Source organism: Chiloscyllium plagiosum, unplaced genomic scaffold (genome assembly GCF_037043375.1).
Source record: "Chiloscyllium plagiosum isolate Xiang-an unplaced genomic scaffold, Cpla_swu_hap1 HiC_scaffold_27, whole genome shotgun sequence".
Lineage (NCBI taxonomy): Eukaryota > Metazoa > Chordata > Chondrichthyes > Orectolobiformes > Hemiscylliidae > Chiloscyllium > Chiloscyllium plagiosum.
In genome coordinates this window covers 49,376,120-49,388,842 of record NW_028270165.1, presented here as the reverse complement: position 1 = coordinate 49,388,842, position 12,723 = coordinate 49,376,120, and positions in this window count along the sequence as shown.

Sequence of the window (12,723 nt, the reverse complement as noted above, 5' to 3'; positions counted from 1 at the left end):
GTAGTGTTAAAAGTAAATCCCTGACACTTTACAACCGACAATCAGCAACTTATTTAACCAACTCTCACGGTGAACAAATGAACAAAACTACTAACAAACTGAATAAATCCTTCCTAACTACTGAGTATTCTGGAATAAATCAAGATTCTTCTGGTATGCTTTTCCAATCAATACATGTCCCACTCAGATGACACAAAATAGAATTTAATCTCTCAGATTACAACCAGGTTATGTGTCTTCCGGAATATTCTGCGCCATTTTCTGTCGGGGATGCCTCCTCCGATTCCTCCGTCAGGAATGTCCTTCTCTGTTTTTCTAAATGGTGCTTTATCTAATACATAGATGACTGAGAACGCCAATTCTTTATGATAGGATTGGTCCTGTTGTCAAAACTTTAGGATTTAAATTTAATAAATTTTTGGTAGCCAATGGGGCTGATTTAAATTGATTGGTGCAATTGAAAACCTGTTTTCCTGTCCTGCTAACTGTACAGCCTTTTGTTACAAATGTTTCAGTTCAAGTGCTTTTTGTTGTGATCATGTTGCTCCTTTAAGATGACGTTGTTGGTTTATTTTCAGGAGGGGTTGTAAAAGGCTTCCCATTCATCTAGGATTAAGGTTTTCGCTAATGGTTAACAGATACTGGCTAAGGCAACAATCCGGGAAAAGGGTTTGACATTTTTTCTTCTAAAACACTTCTACGATGAAAGGGCATTTGTCCCATTCTTTTCCCCTGCTTTTGATTTTAGCAAGCAGTCTGTCTGAAGCTGCTGCAGGAAGAGATGTTTTCTGATTCAACAGATGTTTCTGGCTGACTCTAAAGCTTCAGGGAAAATAGTACCAGCGTATTCAGCCTCTCCCTGTAGCTCAAACCTTGCAACCCTGGCAACAACCTTCCAAACCTTTTCTGAACCCTTACAAGTTTCACAATGTCTTAAAAAGACGTCTACTTTGCTCGACTAATGTGGGAGAATTTTCTACATGACGCGTTGTGTCTGAAAGAGCCCTCCCCTGTGCTATGACAGAGCTGCAGTGACTTTCAAAAGCCTGACAAATGCTGTTATCAGTCAAAGATTCATTGGGAGACGCTTCTCAATCACATCTGTAAATGAAGAAAGTGTTTTTAATAATGAGACATGAATAAAGGCTGCATTAATCTTTTGTTCTGCAGATTTACTCATACATCTCAAAACAGAGCATATGAACCCGGTCAAAAGAAGTCTACGGGAATATAAGACACCACTGCCTATTTGCCGACCAGGACCGACTTTACACAGAAAACATGGACATTTTAAATGAATGGGGTGCCATTCGTTTTAAGATCAGGTGAACTAAAGAGGCACAGCATTGGCTTAGAAATGAGAGATCCTTGACACACACACAGCCAAAATCATCACTGCCATTATTATCAAATTAGAATTTAGGCTGGATATGCTGGGATGTTTTTCCACTGGAGCAGAGGAAGTTGAGAGGCAATATTTTCAAACCATGAGGGGTAGAGTTGGCTTAATGGTAGCTGTCTCTTCCCTAGGGGAAGGATTTCAAGAGCAAGGACGCGTTTTTATGGTGAGAGGAGAAAGATGGAAGAAAAGATGTGGGGCAAAATATTTACAGAGTGTAGTTCGCCTGGGGAAACAGCTGCCAGTGGAAGTGGTTGAAGCTGGTACATTAACAACATTGAAAAGGCGTTTCAACAAATACATGGATAGGAAAGCTTTAGAAAGATATGGGCCAAGTGCAGGGAAATGAGGTTAGTGTTGACAAACATTTTGGTCAGCATGGACCAGTTTGGGCTGAAGGGCCTGTCTCTGTGCTATAGTACTCTATGACTGGCATCTCTTTGTAACTCTGACAGTGTTGAGTTTCCACATGAACCTGGAAAAAGTGAGGACTGCAAATGCTGGAGATCAGAGTTGAGAGTGTGGTGCTGGAAAAGCACCGCAGGTCAGGCAGCACCCTTGGCGCAGGAGAATCGATGTTTCAGGCATAAGGACATCCAGATGAATATCTCACTAAATCATGCTGAATAAAGTCTGATCTCATTCGTCAACTCTGATGTGGAGGTGCTGGGGGTGGACAGGTCAGAAGTCACACAACACCAGGTGACAATCCCAATAGATTGATTTGAACTCATGAGCTTTCGAAGCACTGTTCCTTCATCAGGTGAAGTGATGAAGGAGCAGCACTGATGAAGGAGCAATGCTCCCAAAGCTTGGGATTTCAAATAAACCTGTTGGACTGAAACCTGGTGTTGTGTGACTTCTGACTTCAACTTCTTCAACTGTGCATTCATGTTGAACGTGATGGGATACTTTATCCAACTCGGCGTAGTTAACTCATATCGCTTGGAGGGTTTCATTTGAAACCTTCCAGGAGGTGAATTCAACAAGATTGAATTATTCAAAGTTACTAAATTCGAAACTTACATCAGGACCGGTAGTCATAGAGAGGTACAGCACGGAAACAGATCCTTCAGTCCAACTCGTCCACGCGGACCAGATATTCTTATTTAATCTAGTCCCATTTGCCAGCACTTGGCCCAAATCCCTCTAACCCTTTCTATTCATGTCCCCAACCAAATGTCTTTTAAATTCTGTAATTCTACCAGTCTCCTCCACTTCCTCTGGCAGCTTATTCCATGCACGCACCACACTCTGCATGAAAAGTTTTCCCTTTAGGTCCCTTTTAAATCCTTCCCCTCTCACTCTAAACCTATGCCCTCTAGTTCTAACAACATACTGATAAATCATTTCTGATGGAGATGTCAACGTTTCGGGTAGAACCCTTCTTCAGTCCTGAGGGATAATACCTGAAATGCTGACTTCTCCACCTGCTGGTGCTGCCTGCCTTGTTGTGCCCAGCCTCCTGTTTGTCTATTTTAGATTCCAGCATCTGCAGTTTTTTATTTTGTCTCTAATAAATGGTGGAGCAGATTCGATGGGTCAAAATATCCTAACTTCTGCTCCAATGGTCTTGCGGTCGTAGGTTTGTGCGGGTCTTGGGCTCAATGAGCAGCAGCGCCCACTGGAAGCAAGGTTCAAAGAAACATAGAGGCACTACAGTGTGGAAACGGGCCCTTCTGCCCAACAAGTTCAGAGCGACCCTTTGAAGAGTAACTCACCCAGACACATTTTCCTACCCTATCACTCTGCACTTACCCCTAACTAATGCACCACACCGACACATATTTGAACACTATGGGACTATTTAGCTTGGCCAATTCGCCCAAACATGCGCACGTTTGCACTTTGGGAAGACACTGCAACACGCAGAGGAAACCCACGCAGACACAGCGGGGAATTACATGCAAACGCCACACAGACAGTCACCCTGAGGATGGAATTAAATCTGGGTCCCTGGCGCTATGAGGCAGCAGTGCTAACCACTAAGCCACCACCCTCCCTCCCCCCCACCCACTCCCCCAGTAGAAAACAAAAAAGCCTACCAACTCTCCAACTACCCCCACTGTCAGAAAGGGCAGGAGGATCAGTCCTGGGGGTGACCCTCAGCAGTGTTACCGGCAGAATCTGATTGTTAGGAGCATTGGTGCTTCCGCTGGTGCTTGTTCAAGCTGCAGGACATTGTGAACCTCTGCCCACACTTGGGGCAGGCAAACGGCCTCTCCCCAGTGTGGACCCGCTGGTGCGTCAGTAGAGTGGAGGAGACAGCAAAGCCCTTCCCGCACACAGAGCAGCTGAAGGGCCTTTCCCCAGTGTGGACCCGCTGGTGCTTCAGCAGGTCGGAAGAGCGTGTAAAGCACTTCCCGCAGACAGAGCAGGTGAATGGCCTCTCGCCGGTGTGGACCCGCTGGTGAGCCAGCAGGTCAGAGGAATCGCTGAAGGCCTTCCCACATTTGGGGCAGGGGAAGGGCTTCTCACCGGTGTAGACCCGCCGGTGAATCACGAGGTGGGAGGAGCGAGTGAACACCTTCCCACAATCGGGGCAGCGGAAGGGCCTCTCCCCTGTGTGCACCCGCTGGTGCCTCATCAGGGCGGAGGAATCGCTGAATTTTGGATATCTGCACCTGAAAATTAATATCTTCCACGACATTGGGATACTATTGAGAGTGAGCAGTTCTGATTTTTGGAAGCAAAAATATAGTGTGTAAATTCAGGATGAACCGGCAATGTAGCTTCTTGGCAACCAATCAGACACAAAATGGTAAACGTGCCCCCACAGGGGAGTTTTAGAATGAGACATCAAGGCTATGACACCAGAGAGAAATTGAACAGACTGGCGTGGCAAACCAGAGTCATCTAGATATACAGCACAGAAACAGGTCCTTTGGTCCAATGGTCTATGCTGACCAGATATCCTCACTGAATCTGGTCTCATTTGCCAGCATTTGGCCCATATCCCTCTAAACCCTTCCTATTCATAAACATATCCAGATGCCTTTTAAATGTGTCATAATGAGACCAGCATCTACTACTTCCTCTGGCAGCTCTTTCCTTACACGCGCCATCTCCTGCATGAATTGCCCCTTCGGTTCCTTTTAAATTCCTCGCCCCCTCCCCGGGCCACCTCACCCTCAATCTTTTACTCTATAGTTCTACACTCCCAGAGAAAAGACCTTGTCTATTTACCCTATCCATTCCTCTCTTGATTTTATAAACAATGGAAGCATCAACGGCTCAGGGCGGGGATGGGGAGGGTGGGTGGGTGGGGGGGGGGGGGGGGGGGGGCGGGGGAAGTATGCTGAATGTGCTGGAGCCAACGCGTAAGAAGAGGACACAAAACCTTGAAGTTGCAATGAGGAACACTGCATGTGCTGTACTTGTACCTGTTGATTTTATTTGTGGGAATCAAGTGCATTTTAAAAATAAAAACCAACAAGATATCTATCCCTCCCCATTCCCAATCTCCTAATGCTGTCCTGGACACAGAGTGAGAGAATTGGGAGCAGGAGTTGGCTATTTGAGCCTGCACCAACATTGAACACATCATAACTGAATATGAATATACCTACAGCCAGGTGGATAGATTGGGTTTTCTTTCACTGGAGCAGAGAAGATTGAGAGGTGACCTTATAGAGGATTATAATATCATGAAGGGTACAGATGAGGTGAAAGGCAGGTGTCCTTTCCCTAGGGTGGGGCGTTCAAGATTAGGGAGCAAATTTTGAAGGGGAGAGGAGAAAGATTTTAAAAAGATATGAAGAGCTCAATTTCTTTCTCCGGTTTGTGTGTGGAATGGGTGTCCAAAGGGAGTAGTGGATGCATGTAGAGTGACAATGTTTAAAAGACATTTGGAAATGTACATGAACAGGAAAGGTTCGGAGGGATATGGGCCAATCACTGACAGATGGGACTAGTTGGGTTTGAGAACATAGTCAGCATTGACTAGTTGGTCCGAAGGGTCTGTTTGTGTGCTGTATGACCGTGCAGCTGTTCTGTACTGGTCTTAAAACCATTTTCTTGGAAATCCAAGATGGCGGTGGTTTGAGTGGTCTGCTGTGCTGGGCTCTGTGCCATACCCCCGGCAAGGTGGACTTTTACCCCCTCCCCCCACCTCATTAACCATCCGTAAGAGAAAACAATCCTAATATAAAGTTACTGAATGTCTAGAGCTGCTATAATTGTGGTTTGACAGCTTTAGGACAGAATGAAAGCAAATGAAGGAAAAGGGCCGACAGGGGTGCAGCAGGTAGGGCACTCCCCTACTGCATCGGGGGCGCCTGGAGCCATTGCTCAAACTCCCAGGGCAGACCCTTTGGGTTTAATGGGGCAGCAGCAGTTACTCTCGGTGTTTGCCAAACTCTGAGATAAGATTGAAGCAGCGGTGGAACCACTATCTGCCACGCTGGAAAAGCATGGAGCAGGAAATTCAAATGTTGGCCCGAAGAGAATAGGCAGCGGAGGAGAGGACCGTGGCATCAAGACCGTGGCGGAGGTCTCAGGAGGAAGGATCTAAACGCTGGAAGACCAGGTTCGGGTCCTTCAGGAGCAAGTGGACGACCTGGAAAACTAAAGTAGAAGAAATATCTTACAGCTCGTGGGTCTTCCGGAATGTGAGGGAGGCGAAGACTTTATTGGATTCCTGGGGCTGGAGTTGGAGTCGGGCCTGTTGAGTGTGAAGCGGGCCCACCGGATCGAAATGCGCAGGTCCGGGTCGGACCCGCAGCCCCGCGTGGTCCGAGTGCGCCTCCTGCATAAAAGAGAAAAACAGTTAGTGATTGTAACAGCAAGAAGACTGGGTAGAGATCCACAGGCTTTAATGCACAAAGGCTCAAGAATAATATATTTTCAGGACTTCTCGGGAGCCTGGATTAAGAAAAGGGCATTTGATGAAGTTAAGAGAAAATTAAGGGATCTGAACAGAAAATATTCTTTGAGGTCCCTGACCGTATTGCGTTTCTCTCATGGAGGGATGGTATGTAATTTTTATTCAGCAGAAAAGGCGAAGGACTTTGCAAATTCTCTGAATTAAAGAAATCGAGTCGGGGTGAAGGCGGGAGGGACATCATTACTTTTTTGCCCCTTTTCTTGTGGTTATCGGCTTTATACGTACTGCCTTGACGTAAAACTGGAATCATATAGTATATCAGTCAGTTAGGTATTGTCTGAGGCCATTTCTTTACTGCTGTCCTTTTGTGTTTGGATTGGGGGTGGCTATACCTGTGCTTAAGATGTATGGAGAAGGGGTGTGGGGAGATGGGCAACCATTGTTAACTCTCAGAATGTAAATAACATGTTTTTTTCAATCTGTGAATTGCCTGGAGTTTGGGGCACAGCCTCAGTGGGAAGGAGGCAGGATGGTGGCAATGGTGGGGTTGGGAGGTTGAGGGGGGAGATCTCTACATAATTGGGGGTTATTTGCGCATTTGCTTAAGTTATATGTGGTGGTTAGATTTTTATTTATCGTAGTTTTGAATAGGAGCAGTTTTTAGACTTTATAGAGTTAATGTCTTTGTTGCTCACCACATCTCAGATAAGCTTCCTCCTCTTGGGAAACCACGGGATGCCCTGGATGACCATGGCTACTGATTAATTCAGGTGGTGCCCCTGGAATGTAAAAGGGAGCCATTCCCCCATTAAAAAGAAAGACGGTGCTGTCAAGCCTCAGGAAGGAAAGGGTGGACACATTTAACTGATAAGGAACATCTGAAACTGCAGCAAGGAGGTTATGATAGGGTATTCTTCTCCTCCTTTAGCTCCAAGTGTAGAGGAGTGGCTATACTGGTAAGAAGGAACCTCCCTTTCCAGGTAATTGAGCAAATTAAGGACAAACATGGACTGTCCGTCATTCTTAAAGCTCTCATACATGGTGAAGAGTATGGCGTCCTGAATGTGTATTGTCCCCCCGGTGCACCCTCTTAAATTTCTAATTGATGCAGTTGCTAAATTAATGAGTCATGGGGGACGCCGCATGGTCACTGGAGGGGATTTTAATCGCCTAATAGATCCCGAGGTAGACAGGGTGCCAAGGAGCCAGGCAGGTACACACGCGCAACCTAAGCAGTTGGTGGACATGTGTGAGGAGTTGGGATTAGTGGATGTGTGGAGACATCTCCACCCTAATGGAAGAGACTTTACTTTCTCTTCCAACCCACACAAGTACCACATGGGAACTGACACTTTTTAATGCCATTGGATTGCTTGGACAGAACATTGGCTTGTGAAATTGGCAATATAGCTGTCTCGGACCATGTGCCAGTGTAATTAGATGGTAAAATCAAGAGTGGTGGAACGGATGCACAGCACTGGTGCATGGACCCATTCCTGTTAAGGGATAGCAAATCTGTTGAGTACATCACAAGAGTTCAGAGCCTTCTGGGATATCAACTCGGGTACGGCCAGTAATCCGGAAATACTGTAGGAGGCCACTAAGGCATCTTTATGAGGCCTGATTATTTTTTATTCAATGACGAGAAGGACGCAGAGGAAGGAGTAACAACAGATGTTGGAGACGCGTCTGCAGATAGCTGAGGAAGTATATTACAATAGGCCTTCACTGGTCAAGCTGCAGCTCTCCGGGCTGCTCCCAACTCATTGCACACACTGGGAAAAAAAAGGTCTGCTTTGCTCAACAAAGATTGTTTGATTTTGTAGATAAGCCAGGTAGATATCTGGCCAGAAAGAAAAATGTTTCCCAATCTATTATGTCTGTTAGAGAGAAGTCTGGTACAGTTACCCGTGAGTTAAAGAAGATTTAGGGAATACTTTGCAGGGTTATATCTGTCGGAGGGAGATGAACATGGTGCAGCGAGAATACAGGCCTTTTTTGAGATCCTGCATCTCCCTAGTATAAACGCGGAACAGGTTTCCTGTTGAATGGGCCTATGACGATACAGGAGGTTCAGGATGCAATAAAACATCTCCAAGGTGGCAAAGCACTGGGGTCAGATGGATTCCCAAGTGAATTCTATAAGGAATTCATAAATATGTTGGTGGGGATGTATCGCTATTCATATGCACAGGATTATCTTCCGCCCTCTCTTAGGAAGGCTAATATCTCCCTCATTTTAAAGAAGGGGAAAGAGCCCGAAGAATGTGCTTCATACAGACCCATTTCACTGTTGAATGTAGATTTTAAAATTTTACCCAAGACGCTGACCCTGAGGTTGGAAAAGGTGTTGTTCTGTATTGTGAAAGAAGATCAGATGGGTTTTGTTAAGGGCCGTAGCTCCTCCAACAATATCAGGAGGGTACTGAACATGGTGCAGGTATGCCAGCAAAGGTTGATCCTGGGTTCGGTGACCTCCCTAGATGCAGAAAAGGCATTTGACCAGATAGAATGGCTGTACCTGCTTGGGGTCCTCAAGCGCTTTGGTCTGGGTACAACCTTTGCTAGGTGGGTGGTGGTGTTGTATAATGATCCTAAAGCAGCAATCATCACAAATGGCACTAAGTCAGATAACTTTAATACTGGGAGAGGTAGTCAACAGGGGTGTCCTCTTTCACCACTGCTATTTACCTTGCCAATTGAGCCATTAGCTGAAGCTACCAGGAGGATTCCTGAAATAGTGGCGCCAGGAGTGGGAATGGGGGAACATAAGATTACCCTATATGCTGATGATGTCCTTTTGTTCTTGGCCAATCTGGAGGAGTCCGTTCCTCGATTGATTCGAACAATTAATTTATTTGGGTGGGGGGGGGGGGGGGGGGGTGCGGGGGAGAGAATTAGTGGAGGTGCCTGATCTGAAGGATGGAATGCAGTTCCTGTTTAGATGGTCGCCAAAAGAGTTTTTGCATTTGGGAATTTTTATTACTCCTGCCTTCCACCAGCTGTAAAAAGCTAACTATGTACAATTACTGGAGAGGATAAAGCAGGGTTTGCAGCGATGGGACGGATTACCGTTTTCATGTTTAGGCCGAATAGCTCTGATTAAAATGAATGTTCTTCCTCGCCTATTATACCCCATGAGAATGCTCCTGTTGTTGCTACCCAGATGAGTATTACTGAGGCTCAATGGTTGGCTCGGTTCTTTTATTTGGTGTCGCAGCCGCCACCTAATTAAGTTTATCAAATTGCAGCTCTCACAGGATGAGGAGGAGTGGACCTTTTGGACTTGAAGAGATATCAAATCTGCGCTTTCTTAGCATATGTGTGTGACTGGGCACGAGGGGACTCGGGGTCGATTTTGCTTGACGTTGAAGCATTGCAGTTGAGATGTCCCCTACTTAATCTATTATTCATTGATAAGATGAAATCCGAGACTGAGCAGTGTAAGAGTCCAATTATTTTAAATACAGTGAAAGCCTGGAGGATAATGAGGCAAGACAAGGGCAATTGGCTGATGACCTCACTGATTACCCCACTGGTGGCAGCCCAAGAATTTAAACCTGGGGCAATGGACTCCGGCTTTAAGTCATGGGAGAATAAGGGAATCTTCTGTCTGAGAGATTTATTCGAGGGTTAGGTCTTGATGTCATTTAGCCAGCTAAGTCAGAAATATGCATTGTTTAATAGGGACCTTTTCCGGTACTTTCAGCTAAGGGATTAGATACAGAGGAATACCACGCTTCTGGCTCAGCATTACAGGTCAAATGTGGAGTAAAGAGTACTCTGTGTACAGGTGCTCTTTCAGTTAGTACGTTGTTTCATTTACAGAAGGGACGTACCTTAGGGGATGTGGAGGGACTCTCTAGGATGTGGAATCGGGAGCTTGGACAGGATATTTCATTAGAAGTATGGCAAGATATATGGGAAAATGTAAGGAAAATTTCAATATGTAACACAGCACAGGGCATGCAATTGAAGATTTTACACAGGGCTTATGTGGCGCTAGAGAGGCTAGCTAAGTTCAAGATAGGCACATCACCAGGGTGTCCCAAATGTAAAAATTAGTATAGGCACTCACACACTGCTATTGGTCATGTTGTAAGATCCAGAGATACTGGAGTGCTATAGTAAGGGAGCTGAAGGACATCCTGGGGGATTGAAGTTAATGTGAATCCGGTATTTCTTCTTCTGGGGTTGCCAAATTTGCCTTCTCTTGGAGAACACAGGAACAGACTGTGTAACATTCTTAAGCACTGTGCAAGGAAGAACATTTTAATTAATTGGATGTTGGAAAAACCCCCAGGGCTTATGGGGTGGCATATGCTGGTGATGGAGCATCCCCCCCAAGATGACCTCACAAATATGGTGCAACACAAAACAGTAGTTTTACAAGACGTGGCAGCCCTTTCTAAATTATATTGATGCAGACTGATCAGCAGTATTAATTAGAGCTGTGGTATAATTAATACTGCTGATCAAGTGGGAATCAGTCCGGGCGCTCATGGGCCCTGGGAGGGCAAGGCTGGGTGAAAGGAATACGGGTGCAATAACTGGTGCTCCCATGGATGGGAGCCTTAATGGAGATGTGGTGAGTGAAATAGAATAAAGTAATGTGATAGAATTCAAATTAACTTAAATTATGTTTAATTTTATTTTTATTCAATTTGATTGTAGTTTAGTTTAAGCTAAGTTTGTTCTAGTAGAATAATAGGTAGCTCATTATTAATAGTATCATAATATGACATTGTTGTACTGCTATGTTTCTGTATTTTGGTATTGTTGTTTTTTGTATATAGAGGTGCTGTGAGAGATTTGAAAAAGTTTCTAATAAATTTTTTAAAAAAAATTCTTGCCTTCCCCATAACTATTTTTGACATTCAAAAGTCAGATGAACTCAGCTTTGAATATATTCAATATGTCCCAAACTACAGGAAGGCATCCCCACTTTGAACTAATTTCCTCTTGCTAATATACCACTTGCCTTGCTGATTGCTTGCTGCACCTATGTGACAACTGGCATTGACTGGAGTAGAAAGCCTGAGCAGAAGGTATCTGAGGCACGTTTGTACATCCACACATCATTCCTGATGAAGGGCTTTTGCCCAAAACGTTGACTGTTCTGCACCTCGGATGCTGTCTGACCAGCTGTGCTTTTCCAGCGCCACAATTTTCGACTCTGATTTCTGGTATCTGCAGTCCTCACTTACTCCACATCCCAATATATCACCATTTAAACAATTTACCTCCTTTCTGTTTTTATTTCATAGGAAAGGCTATAACTTCACACTGCGTTACTACGTTTACCATGTGTTTGCCAATTGAGACTCATACCTGAACCAACTTTGCTGCAAGTCAAGAACTGAACACCAGAGTGAAAAAATAAAATGGAAAAGGGGTGAGAAGAGTGTGTTGTCCTCACAGATGTTGGACAGAGGAAAGAAGTTGCAGTCTGGGATGAAGTTAAATCTTCATTCATAGAGAGAGGAGCAGCAACACCTTCACAAGCGCATTGTCCAACTTCCGCATTCAGACAATAGGGGGGAGGCTCTCAATTGCAGGAGGACCACACTCCTTCCGGTCCTTCAGAGCTTCCCATTGGTCGATCAGAAGAATGTTGCACGCCATTTCCGCTAACAGCAAAGAGCATTCGTCGTATTTTGCTGACACCAGCGTATATGCGCAATGCTTCCTGACACCGAGAAGCATGCGCAGTATGGCCAGTGGAGATGCTGGTCCAACTGCCAATGGGAGAGAAAAAAGGCTGGAGCCACACTTCTTTTGTTTTCCTGGGGCTCAACAGTTTATTCCTTTTGCATTTTGTCTGGCTGCTCAATTTTTGAATGTCTTTTCCCCAGGGTAGAGGAAATTCAAAACTGGAGGGGCATAGGTTTAGGGTGAGAGGGGAAAGGTTTAAATGGGACCGAACTGGTAACATTTTCATGCAGAACGTGGTATATGTATGGAATGAGCTGCCAGAGACAGTGGTCGAGTCTGGAACAATTACAACATTTAAAAGGCATCTGGATGGGTATATGAATAGGAAGGGTTGAGAGAGATATGGGTCAAATGGTGGCAAATGGATCACCGGATTAATTTAGAATATGTGGTTAGCATGCACCGACAGGTTTGTTTCCCTGCTCTGCAACTCTATGACTCTATTACTACTTAATCTGAACCAACTTCACAAGATGAGGAATTGGCCATTCCACCCTTACAGCCTGTCCTCAACTGTGGCCTAATTGCACAGATTTCAATGCAAGTTTCAGAAAAATGTCTGGAGCTTTTTTAAAAAATAATTGAATTTGCTTTCAACCTTTACTGATGTTTTTGAAAATATCATTTTAGCGATTCTCAATGTTAAAGATCAGCCATTTCTCACACCACACCCTCCCATCTCCCAAGTAGAGTCATCACCATCCGCGCTCTCTCGATCCTTAGATGGGCTGATACAAGAAAGGATGAGGGTGGGGGTGCAAGTAGAGAAATTGGACGGGAAACA